We start from the raw sequence: 12979 nt of genomic DNA on the forward strand, positions 1-12979 counted from the left end.
CAATTTTCGAAATTACTACTAGTAATAAGGGACAACGAAGGAACTTTTGTAGTCCTCACAAAAGTTCCCAATGAAATGTCAAACTTTTCAATTAATTACTTCGAGCTCTTGATCTTATTTTTTTAAATCAAATTTACTTTTTGTTCTTATTATGTATTTTTCAAAAGCTATCGAACTTCTTACCTTATTTTACCTATTTTTTTTGTTTTATCTTGTGCTCGTATCAGCATTGGTGCCCGATTAATCCGGAGTTGCGTCGCGTATGGCATATTGGGGGAAAGCGCTCTCTACCAAAGATTTTATCATATCCAAGCTCGAACCCGAGACTCCTGGTTAAAGGAGGAGCAGCTCCATCCGCTGCACTTTATTTTCCATTTCGAGACCCCTGGTTAAGGGAGGAGCAGCTCCATTCGCTGCACTTTATTTTCCATGTTACTTTCTTCTATTGATCTTATATATTAACCTAAAAAAACTCATTTCTTTGCTAGATTCTTGCCTCTTGTTGCTCTCTCGTTTTCGCCTCCTGCATAATGACAGAAGTTGAATGAAATAAATTCGAAAATTGGCGACAGAAAGAGTTAACCGGAGAACATATACATATTTGTATAACAAGATAATTCAAAATTCTCAATGTCAAAATAATGATTGAACAACCCACTGGATACATGAAAATTAAACAAATTACATAAAAGGTAAAATCTATCATAATATCTATCCTAAAGACATAAACCATAAAGTCTCGGCGACAAAATGGGCAGCGAGTATCACCAGTCGACACGCATCTACTGATGCCATGATGCTGATACATGTGCTCACAAGGGAGAACCCGTACGGATACTCCTATTACAAAGTCTTCAAGACATATACTACATCTCTTTAGACCTTCATCCTCAGGAAACGGTTTTGATTCAACTGGATACCTCCGCATTTCTATTTCTGCAGGAGCAGCTGGCATCTCCGGTCGGCGATGCTGACCAAGATAATACATACAAACAAATACAATAAATAATAGTATTAAACCGAAGATTGCAGAGTAGATGTGCCATGTCGGCTCTTTTGGCGGCACCCGACCTGCCGTAGCCCGAACTTGAGCCGTAGCTAGATATAGGAAAGCCAAAATTAAGAATACTTGTTTGTACGTCAAAGTAAGACACTTAAATTGGAATGGAGGAGTATGATTTAATAATTGGCTACTGAAACGATGTGTACATTTCATGCACAAGAAATCGTACTGGCCATATTCCAACTAAATTTATTTTATGAGATGCATGTGCAGCGCACGAGATGCACATGTAACGCACAAATGGATAGCTCATCAATATTCAATAGAGACCACACTTAGATAGACCACATTTAGATGACTAGACGTGTGTTCGGTATGGAGGAAAACATTTTCCAAATTTTTCTTTTACGGTTGGTCAAAATAAGAAAGTAACAACTTAATCTTCATACACAACAAAAAATCTCACATAATGATAGAAGTTGAATGAAATAAATTCGAAAATTGGTGACAGAGAAAGTTAACCGGTGGAAGTATACATATTTGTATTACAATATAATTCAAAATTCTCAATGTCAAAATAATGACAGAACAACCCATTAGATACATGAAAAATAAAATAATTACATCTAAGGTAAAATGTATCCTAATATCTATCCTAAAGACTTAAACAATAACGTCTCGGCGACAAAATGAGCATCGAGTATCACCGGTCGACATGATGCAATGATGGTGATACCTGTGCTCACAAGGTAGAACCCGTATGGATACTCCTATGACAAAGTCTTCAAGACATATACTATATCTCTCTCGACCTCCATCATTAGGAACGGTTCTGAGTCAACTGGATGCCTCTGCATTTCTATTTTTGCAGGAGCATCTGGCATCACCGGTCGGCAATGCTGAGCAGGACCATAGGTACAAACAAATACAATAATTAATATTATTAAACCAACGATGGCAAAGTAGATGTGCCATGTCGGCTCTTTTGGCAGCACCGGACTTGCCGTAGTCCGAACTTGAGTTGTAACTAGATATGGGAAAGCCAAAATTAAGAATGTTTATTTGTACGTTAAAGTAAGACACTTAAATTGGGATGGAAGGAGTATGATTTAAGAATTGGCTATTGCAACGATGTGTACATTTCATGCACGAGAAATCGTAATGACCATATTCCAACTAAATTTATTCCATGGGATGCACGTGCGGCACACGAGATGGATAGCTCATCAATATCCACCCCCGGAAAGTTGGTCTTTGATTGGATATACATATTTTTCTAACGAAAATTATGAACTATTTGTTGGAGTAACATATCCTACTTAAGTATTATCTTAACTGGTCTTGAGCGAATATCTTCCTCACTTGAAAAATCTATTCTTTATTGGACTAATAAACTAGCTATTACCAAATAAAACAATGTGATAGTTGGACTGTTGGAGATCGATCTTATAGCATAGGTAATAAGGCCCTTGAGAAATAATTAAAATAAAAGGAAATCAGATAAATTCAACACCTATAAAGGAACACGTGATTTCGTAGTTCTTGTATATAAAGGTGGCAACCGGTTCCAACCGGAACCGGTTAGGAAACCGGCCGGTTCCGGTTCCAAAACCGGAACCGCCTAACCGGTTCCGGTTCCAAAACCGGAACCGCCTAACCGGTTCCGGTTCCAAAACCGGAACCGCCTAACCGGTTCCGGTTTACCGGTTTTAAACCTCAAACCGGAACCGGTCCGGTTTGAAGTGGTTAAATTTTTTATTTTTTTTTGTATTATATATATATATATATTATAGTATTTATTTGTATATTGTAGCTATATTTTCATATGTTATACAACTTTATAATTAAAGTTTAAATATTTACTGACTAACAGCAAGTCAGCAATACAGAATAGTGCTTTTCGTATACATATATATGTATAACTTAATATATATACTATACATACTTATATATATGTACTATATACTATATATACTTATATATATATATGTATAACTTAATATATATACTAAATATATGTATAACTTAATATATATACTATATATATGTATAACTTAATATATATACTATATATATGTATATATATGTACTATATACTATATATACATATCTACTATATATACTATATATACTTAATATATATACTATATATATTTATATACTATATATACTTATATACCTCTATACTTACTTATATACTTTAGTTTTTTTTTTTTTTTTTAATTTTTTACCGGTTAAACCGGTCCGGTTCCGGTTTTACCGGTTTAACCGGTTCTGGTTTCCAAAATATTGGAACCGGACCGGTAAATCATTAAACGGTTAACCGGAACCGGTTAACCGGTTCTACCGGTTCCGGTTTAACCGGTCCGGTTACCGGTTAAAACCGGTAAGGCCAAACCGGTTGCCACCTCTACTTGTATATGTGTCTCAATGTCCCGGAGCCAAAATATGACCTGAAAGCAAAATAAGATATTTAAATTGTGACTTACACCATTAACCATGATGAAAAGTAACTCTAGCCAGGGAGGAAGATGTTTTCCTCTTCATGCACGTGTGAATAAATGTAATTAATATGTATAAACTATTATATTAATTATCTTCTCGTTTGTGTTATCCTGCACATATTCTTACCTTTATCAATCTTCCCTTGTATGGTATATTTTTCATATTAACACATACCCACAAGTACAATATAACAGATCTTCTATGTACATACCACAAATACTGATCTTTTGTATATACAATGCATAACGTGAGGATATTGGTGATATATATCCATATTTATCATATGTAAAATGTCATGTTGATCACCATTGAACATGTACTTTTTCTTCGCTCTATATGTGCATGAATGTTTTTCTTGTCATTTTGATGAGTGAAACAATGTCCCTTCAGAGATGAATTACCAATTAAAGTTGATAGAACTCCTAGCAAAAAAAACGTATGTCACGAGGTATAAAGTACAAAACAATGAATGTGCATAAATTAGTTAGCGAAGAAGTTCAACGCTGATAATCATATAGGAAAAGTTGTGTTTGTGGACTCATTTGAGTTGTCTGTTATTCGTTTCATTAATTGGTCGCTCGGATGTTTGGTTTCAGTTACACATTCAATTGCACATGTATAACTTTGTTTTTGATTTCTAGTTAAGTCTCGATTTTAAAAAAATAATTGGGTTAATAATTAATGATTTTTTTTTTAATTCAAAACAAGTGACACAATTTTTAGTATTGAAGTGATAGAATTGGAGTAACTTTACCGGTTTTGTAGTTTCTTAAAAACTGATAATTCATAAATTCATCAATTTGTAATAAAAAAAAAAAGAAGAAAAAGTCCACCACAAAAAAATATAAAACTTTTTAACAATAAATGATGGATACTCCCAATTACGTGAAATAGAGAAATAAGAATCAAATTAAATTACGCATTAACGACGCTAGTTTTATATAGGAGATTATTTCTCTTATGCTACCAAAGAATATTGAGAAAGCAAACAAAAGGTAATTCAAAATTCTCAATGTCAAAATAATGACATAACAACCCACTAGATACATGAAAATTAAATTAATTACATAAAAGATAAAATTTATCCTAATATCTATCCTAAAGACTTAAATCATAACGTCTTGGCGACAAAGTGGGCACTGGGTATCACCAGTCGACATGCATCTACTGATGCAATGACGGTGATACCTGCGCTCACAAGAGAGAACCGATACAGATACTCCTATGACAAAGTCTTTGAGACATATACTGCATCTATCTCGACCTCCATCCTCAGGAAACGGTTTTGGGTCAACTAGATGCATCTGCATTTCTATTTCTGCATAAGCATCTGGCATCTCCGATCGGCGATACTGACTAAGACAATACATATAAACAAATACAATAAATAATAGTATTAAAGCGAAGATTGCAAAGTAGATGTGCCATGTCAGCTCTTTTGGAGGCACTCGATTTGTCGTAGCCTGAATTTGAGCCGTAGCTGGATGTGGAAAACCCAAAATCAAGAATACTTCTTTGTACATCAAAGTAAGACAATTAAATCGGGATGGAGGGAGTATGATTTAAGAATTGGCTACTTCAACGATGTGTACATTTCATGCACGAGAAATCGTATTGGATATTCCAACTAAATTTATTTTATAGGATGCACGTGCAGCGCACGAGATGCACGTGTGGCGCACGAGATGCACATTAATTTTATCGAATAAACTTGAGACTTCTTGTTAAGATTTGGCTTTAGACCACTAATTTTATTGAGCCGCTCCTGCTCCAATGTCTAAAATATATCAGCAATTATTCCAAGCTTCTCCTTTTTTTTTTTCATCCAAGTCCAGTAAGAAAAAGATTTGTATTGTCCGTCACAATTTTGCCATTTTCTTGTAATGTAATTTCACACTTTAATAATATGATGTTATTTTGCCGTAAAAATAGGTATGACTGACTTTAGCTTTCACACAAGACGCTAAGGCTCAAGTTTGGGAGACCATAAGTTGGGCAGAGCCGAAAGTGCATAAGTTGAGAATTTATGAAAATTCTTTTACTTATATGTAGCCGTTTCTTTTACTTCATATTTATACTTTAATGAGCTCATATGTGTTTATTTATTTTTTTACTAAAATATTTTCAGTTACTTCTAAAAATTATTAAATGATGTAATATAGTGTTGAAAATGAAGACGGTGTTATCAGTCAAGATTGGGTTATCGTTAAAATCTCTTGTTTGGTTAACTAAAATTAATCTTTTAACACAAAATACGTGTGAAGCAGGACGGAGTTAGAGTGTCGGTTACGGGTTTGGTCGGATTCGGTAATGATTTGGTTCAAATTCTGTATTTGTCTTAAAAGTTCATTATATGTATAGATTATTAATTTAGAAAATAACTTAAAAGTTAGGATTCAGAACTCATAAACTTCAAATTCTGATCACATATGATTTGAAGTAAATAATTTGATCAAAATGAATATATTAAACGAGTGAAATTAACGTTTTGCTTTTATATATTGAAAATATACTTATTTCAAATTTAATTATTACTAACATAAATTATATTTCTTTAATTAAAATATCTATTTTTATATATTGAGTTTGGTCCCGGGCTTAGCACGGGTAAGCCCGGGCCTCACCGAACTAGTATATAAAATATGAAGAAAAAGATATTATTTTGATATTCTCTTTTTCTCTTTTGTATTGACTATTGACATACCTGAGTATGATTCTATCAAGTGTAATATTCAACAATAATTTTTTTAAAAAGTCTTTAAATAACTCTTCATTTCCAGTTCCAAACTTTTTTCTCTTCCTACTACCTATGAAAAGACATACTATATAATGCATCTTCAGCTCGCTCTGATTCAAATACCATTTTGTCCCACCTTACACAAACTGAATTCGTTTAGGCTAAGTTTGAGACTACAACACTTGACAAAAGAAAGAAAGCATTTTAATTCCTTCAAAATCTATGTTGAAACATGATAGAAATTCCATATAGTGGATTGTCTTTGGCTGATCCACTAACTTTGGTAATTGTCATTAACTACTTGATTATTTCGAATGGGATCATTTTTACATATTTATCTTGTAAAGTTGACATTCACACTCCGCAGAGCTGGTTTTTGATTGGATATCATCTTCTGCTAACGAAAATTATGAACTATTTGTTGGGCTAACATATCCTAATTAACTATCCTCTTGACTGGTCTTGAGCGAATATCTTCCTCGCTTGAAAAATCTATTCCTTATTGGACTAATAAACTAACTATTATCTCCATCTAAAAAAAAAAACTAACTATTACCAAATAAAACAATGTGATAGTTGGACTGTTGGACATCGATCTTATAGCACAGGTAGTAAGGTCCTTAAGAAATCTATATATAATATAAAGATAGGCATAGATAAGGAGATGTGACACTTCTCTATGGCCTCCATTAGTATTTATTTTTTTTCTTAATTTTTGGCATTTTCTCCTTATATGATGTCTAGAAAATCTGGAATTTTTTTTATTAAATACACCTTGTTTATTCATTCCTTATTATTAAGAGTATCATCGATTTGATTTGTACCCATGTCCTTTCTCCACTCCTCATGAGTATTAACTTATTGTCTCCTTTTTAATACCCACTATTGACACCCAATTTTGTCCCTCATTTATTCCAATTTATTTCCTCGGGCTTTAAAATTTATTAACGAGCTAAATACTGTGTTTTCACTATTATTTTTTATTTTTTACTACTATTAACATCATTACTTTCATTTCACTATTCTACTATAAACATTACTATTATTACTTTATCACAAATTTTAAATGGTTTGTCATCGTTTCATTTTAGGATTTGTACTCGTTAAATTAATTTTACTTTATTAAATCCTTTACTTTCTACATACTAATTATTAATTGTCTTCGTTGTTAAATTAGAAGCCCGAAAAATAATTAAAATAAAGAAAGAAGAACACATATTTTCGGAGCAACATTCAAGCCCGTTTTTCTACTATTAAGAAGCACGGGTTTTACTACTATTTCGTCGTTCGTTGTGGAGCCCTCCCATGAAAAAAATAATAATTTTGGGCCCCATATTAAACAGCCCATAATAATAAAACAAAAATGTAAAAATAAATAAATTGTGGGCTCTATATATATTAAACAACAACTAATATTAAAAAAAAATGTGGGCCCCATATTAAACACCAACCAGTATTAAAAAAAAAAAAACTGGAGCCCACCACATCCAAACTCACAGGAAAAAAAGTGGATCTCATATTAACAAAATTAAGCAATATTAAAAAAAAAAAAGTGAATCCCATATTAAAAAAATAAACAATGTTAAAAAAAATGTGGGCCCCATATTAAACACCATGCGTATTCGTAGCAAACACTAATATAATAAAGTTTTAAATACGGAGCACAAACTACAATGTTATATTAATCGTGTTTTGAACATAGTTTCCCATATTGACAAAATCAAGCAATATATATATTTTAAAAAAAAAGTGAATCTCATATTAAAAAAATAAACAATGTAAAAAAAAAAAGTGCAGACTTTGTATTCTTAGCAAACACTAATATAATAAAGTTTTAGATACGGAGCACAAATTACAATGTTATATCAATCGTGTTTTGAACATAGTATATATATATATATATATATATTATATGCATAAAAATAGTGCAAACTAATAATGTCCAAAAGGGCGGGCCCCATATTAAACAACACCAGACAATATAAAAAATAAAAAAAATAAAAAGAAACTATATAAAGCATGGGTTTAGACCCATGCTTTATCGTCCGTTATCCCTTAAAAAAAAGGGTGGGCCCCATACTAAATAACACCGAGCAATAAAAAAAAGGAAGAAAAAAAAGTGAAACTCACCACATCCAAACTCACGGGAACAAAAAAGTGGACCCTATATTAACAGAATCAAGCAATATTAAAAAAAAAAAAAAAGTGAATCCCATATTAATAAAACAAACAATGTTAATAAACAAATGCTTAGAAAATCAAACAATTAAATCAATAATGATGGACTCATTGCCACATGCGTATCAAACCATTAGTGGGAGCAAATGAAATTATTATACAGCAACATACTTAAAATACTCATATATTAAAATAAGATAGAATTTAATTGCTTTTTCATTTTTTTCCTTGCTCTAATAAATGTGAAAAAAATTGTGGGCCCCATATTAAACACCATGCGTATTCGTAGCAAACACTAATATAATAAAGTTTTAAATACGGAGCACAAACTACAATGTTATATTAATCGTGTTTTAAACATAGTATCACATATTAACAAAATCAAGCAATATATTAAAAAAAAAAGTGAATCCCATATTAAAAAAATAAACAAGGTCAAAAAAAAAAATGCAGACTTTGTATTCTTAGCAAACACTAATATAATAAAGTTTTAGATACGGAGCACAAATTACAATGTTATATCAATCGTGTTTTGAACATAGTATATATATATAACAACACCAAACAATATAAAAAATAAAAAATAATAATAATAAAAAGAAACTATATAAAGCATGGGTTTAGACCCATGTTTCATCGTCCGTTGTCCCTTAAAAAAAAGGGTGGACCCCATACTAAATAACACCAAGCAATAAAAAAAAGGAAGAAAAAAAAGTGGAACTCACCACATCCAAACTCACGGGAAAAAAAAAGTGGACCCCATATTAACAGAATCAAGCAATATTAAAAAAAAAAAAAGTGAATCAAATATTAATAAAGCAAACAGTGTTAAAAAACAAATGCTTAGAAAATCAAATAATTAAATCAATAATGATGGACTCATTGTCACATGCGTATCAACCCATTAGTGGGAGCAAATGAAATTATTGTACAACAACATACTTAAAATACTCATGAAAAAAATGGACCCATATTAAAAAAAAAAAAGGCAACGTAAAAAAAAAAAAAAAAAAAAGGTGCACCCCATATACTAAAAAATCAAACAATATTCATGTAATTCCCAAAGTATCCCCATCAAGTCAATAATAGTGGATTCATTGCCACATGCATATTAACCCATTAGTGAGAGCAAATGAAATTATTGCACAGCAAAAAACATGGACCTCATATTATTACTTTTCTTCAAAATATTTAATTGTTGTATTTCCTATTCCGCCATGTCATTTATTTATTATGTTTACTTAAATAAATATACTTAAAATATATATATTTAAAAAATAAGATACAATTTAATTACTTTTTTATTTTTATTCTTACTCTAATAAATGTGAAAAGAGATTAATATCAAATGAAGATCAAATAATGAATAAGATAAATTAGTCAAATTATAATTCTAATTCACGTTTCCTTAAAAAACCATGCAAAAGACAACATGACAAGTAAAATGAGTTAAACCGAAAATATTTACTAAAAATTTAAAAATAGCATTTCTTCGTTTAAATAGAAAATTAATTTCTACTTTGTTTCGTTTCAAACATATAAAATTAATTTAATAATGTGAATTAGATTTATCCAAATTAAAATTTGATAAAAAATAATAACTATTTTACACTTTTAAATTAATCGAATTAAAATTGAAAATATTAACTGATGCTTAAATATTGCTATTATTTTATCTCAAAGAGAGGAAAATAATTTTCTTTTAAACAAGTCTTCTCTTTTAAAAAGTATTAATAAATTTTCGTAGCAAACACGAATAAAATAAAGTTTTAGATACGGAGCACAAACTAAATGTTATATTAATCGTATTTTGAGCATAGTATATATATGTATATATTATTATTATTTAAACACAACTACATATACATAGATACACTATAATCCGAAGTGTTGGGCTCGTGCGCAGCACGGGCATAGGCCATCTAGTATCCTTTAAACGAGCAGCCCACTCGTTTGAATTCGGTACCCGGTCCACTATTTCCACCCGACCAGCCCAACTAAAATACCCAACAGACCAGCCCAATCCCCACACCCGCTTCCTACCCGGCCCATTTAGTTTCTTATCAGTGAAACCTACCGTAATCTCTTCAACCAGACGCCGCTCCCTCTCTCTCTCCTCTCGCCTCTCTCCCTCATCCATTTTTAGGTGAAAACTCAGTCCCCTTTCAACCGTGGCAGATCTTTGCCCCCCATTTTCGTGCAAAACCCTCTGCCCTCCTTCTACTCTCTCTTTCTCCTCTCCATTTCCGGTTACAAAACACCCTCCTTTCAGCCATGGCATATTTTGTTTTGCCATTTCCATACAAGTCTCACTTCTCTCCTATTTTCAACGACTGAGCCAACACGAGGAGACGAGATACCTTTTTGAAAATCGATTGGTAAAAGACAGAGATTTAATCGAAATTCAAACGGATATATCACTTGAAATCCCGCTCAAACAAATCAAAAACCCTAGTTTCGTCCTATATATACTAGCATTAGAGTTCTTTTTTTTGGGGAGCTTGAATGTTCGGAAAAAGAAATACAAAACAGTCTCACTTTACTTCTGGACATCGATTTCAAAATACAAAACATTTACTCTGTATTACTCTATTATTGTTTCGAATCCGTCAATACGAGAGTAGATTCGAGACCTCCGCCTCCCGTTCACTGCACCCGAAAGAGGTGATTTTCTTTTCCTTTTAGTTTATTTGGTATTTTATCTATTTGATGGTTGTGTGTCCCGAATTTCTGATGTATGCTTGTTTGAGTTAACTGCTCGTCCTGTTCAGTCAGATTAGTTGCTTAATTATTAGTTTAGGCATGTTTTAATTCTTGCCTAACCATACTGAGATACTGCTAGTTGTTGTTATTGAAGTTGATGTTGGTTAATTGAAGTCTCTTTAGTTGACAAAGTGATAGCTGCCTGTTTGAATTGATATATGATGCCTGGCTGATTAGTTTAAGATTTATGTCGGTCCATAAGGTCATGGCTGTCTGTTTAAGTTGACAGGATTAATGTCGAAATGGCTAGTTTGAGACTTAGGTTAGTTTACCATGTCATTGCTGCATCACTCGTTTCAAAGATCTGTATTTTCTACATTCTCTTGGGATTTGTTTAAGTTGACAGGATTCATGTTGGCTATACTCGTTTCAAAGACTGGTATTATCATTTGTAAAAGGATCAAGATCTGGTTTACTTGATCACTTGAGTTTGATTTCTTTTGTAACGACATTTATTAATCAGCTGTAGGGATTTCTATGATAGGGTAATAGATATTGCTTTGAGTTTATTTTTGGCTTTTTCCATTAGTACAATTAACTGAGCCCTTTTGGTAATATCAATCTCTTCCTCCTGTTGGGATCAGACCATCGATAAATTTTATAAAAACTGAACAGAGGAAATAAATAGACAGCCTTTTGTTGTTGTGGATGAGTTTTTTTTGAAGTTTGAAGTATGATTTATTCTGGTTGCTGAACGTTTGAAATGGTTTTACATTTGGCATTATGAGATGAACATGTTCAATATCCACATGTGACATTATTCTGGTTTCTGATTTGCTGTTATTTTGCTGATTGAAAGCCGAGGTAATCTAGGGATTAATTTGACCTCTTTTTGATAGTCGGCCATGCTTAGGAGGTTCTGGTTTTTGTGTCTTTTTTGATCTTATACGACACTGGAATAAGGATGGCAACAGCCCTTTTGTTTGTCTAAATTTTCTTTAAATTGGAGTTTCAGCCCATTTACAGCCTGCTGGTTGTGGGGATGTTTCTTTGCTATTTTCCTTGGCTCAGATTGGTTTCCTCATTATTGATACAATCATTTGAATGCTTTCATAAAGTCTTCAAAATTTATTTGGTCGTATGCCTTCTATCGAAATCTGTTGAGTTTACCGCATGATAATTTTATGCTAATCTTTGCTTTTTTTTCTCTTGCATGTACACATCGGTGAAAAATGGAGTCCCAATTCGGGACTCATCCTCTTCCATGTCCGGTGTTGGGCTAAAAAAGCCCAACATAATTTCTCTCGAGTCAGCTTCATTAGCCCCTCCGCAGCACTACATTAAATTTGCTGGGCCGAAGCCCAACAGCAAACAGTCGCAGCAGTTTCTATAAAATGGGCTGAACCCATTTAATTTCGTTTGCTCCTCATTTCGTACAATTAAGTTATATTGTACAACTAGTACTTTATTTGGTTTGTTTTTCTCCGCTAGAATGAACCTTGGTGGAATTAGTAGGTTAGTATGGTGGGTAGTTAATTTAAAAGAGAATCTAACAATTAGTTCATAGTTTTGTGTTAAATTATTTATAATATCTATAACATTTATTTCTTATCAGAATGATTAATTTTCAAAACAGCATGACTACACATTTTGAGTTAAAAGAATCAAGATTCCCTCTTACTATCTTAGAAATTTTAAACATTACAAATTTTTACACAAACGTTAACTTATTTTGAGAAATAAAAAGGCAAACTAATCCTATGAATAACTTCTTCACTTTAGCTCCTTTTCAACACTTGAAACATGTATTTGTTAAAACAACCTTTACATAATCTATATCGAACTAATAGTCT

The sequence above is a fragment of the Lycium barbarum genome, chromosome 12 (assembly GCF_019175385.1).
Source record: "Lycium barbarum isolate Lr01 chromosome 12, ASM1917538v2, whole genome shotgun sequence".
Taxonomy (NCBI): Eukaryota; Viridiplantae; Streptophyta; class Magnoliopsida; order Solanales; family Solanaceae; genus Lycium; species Lycium barbarum.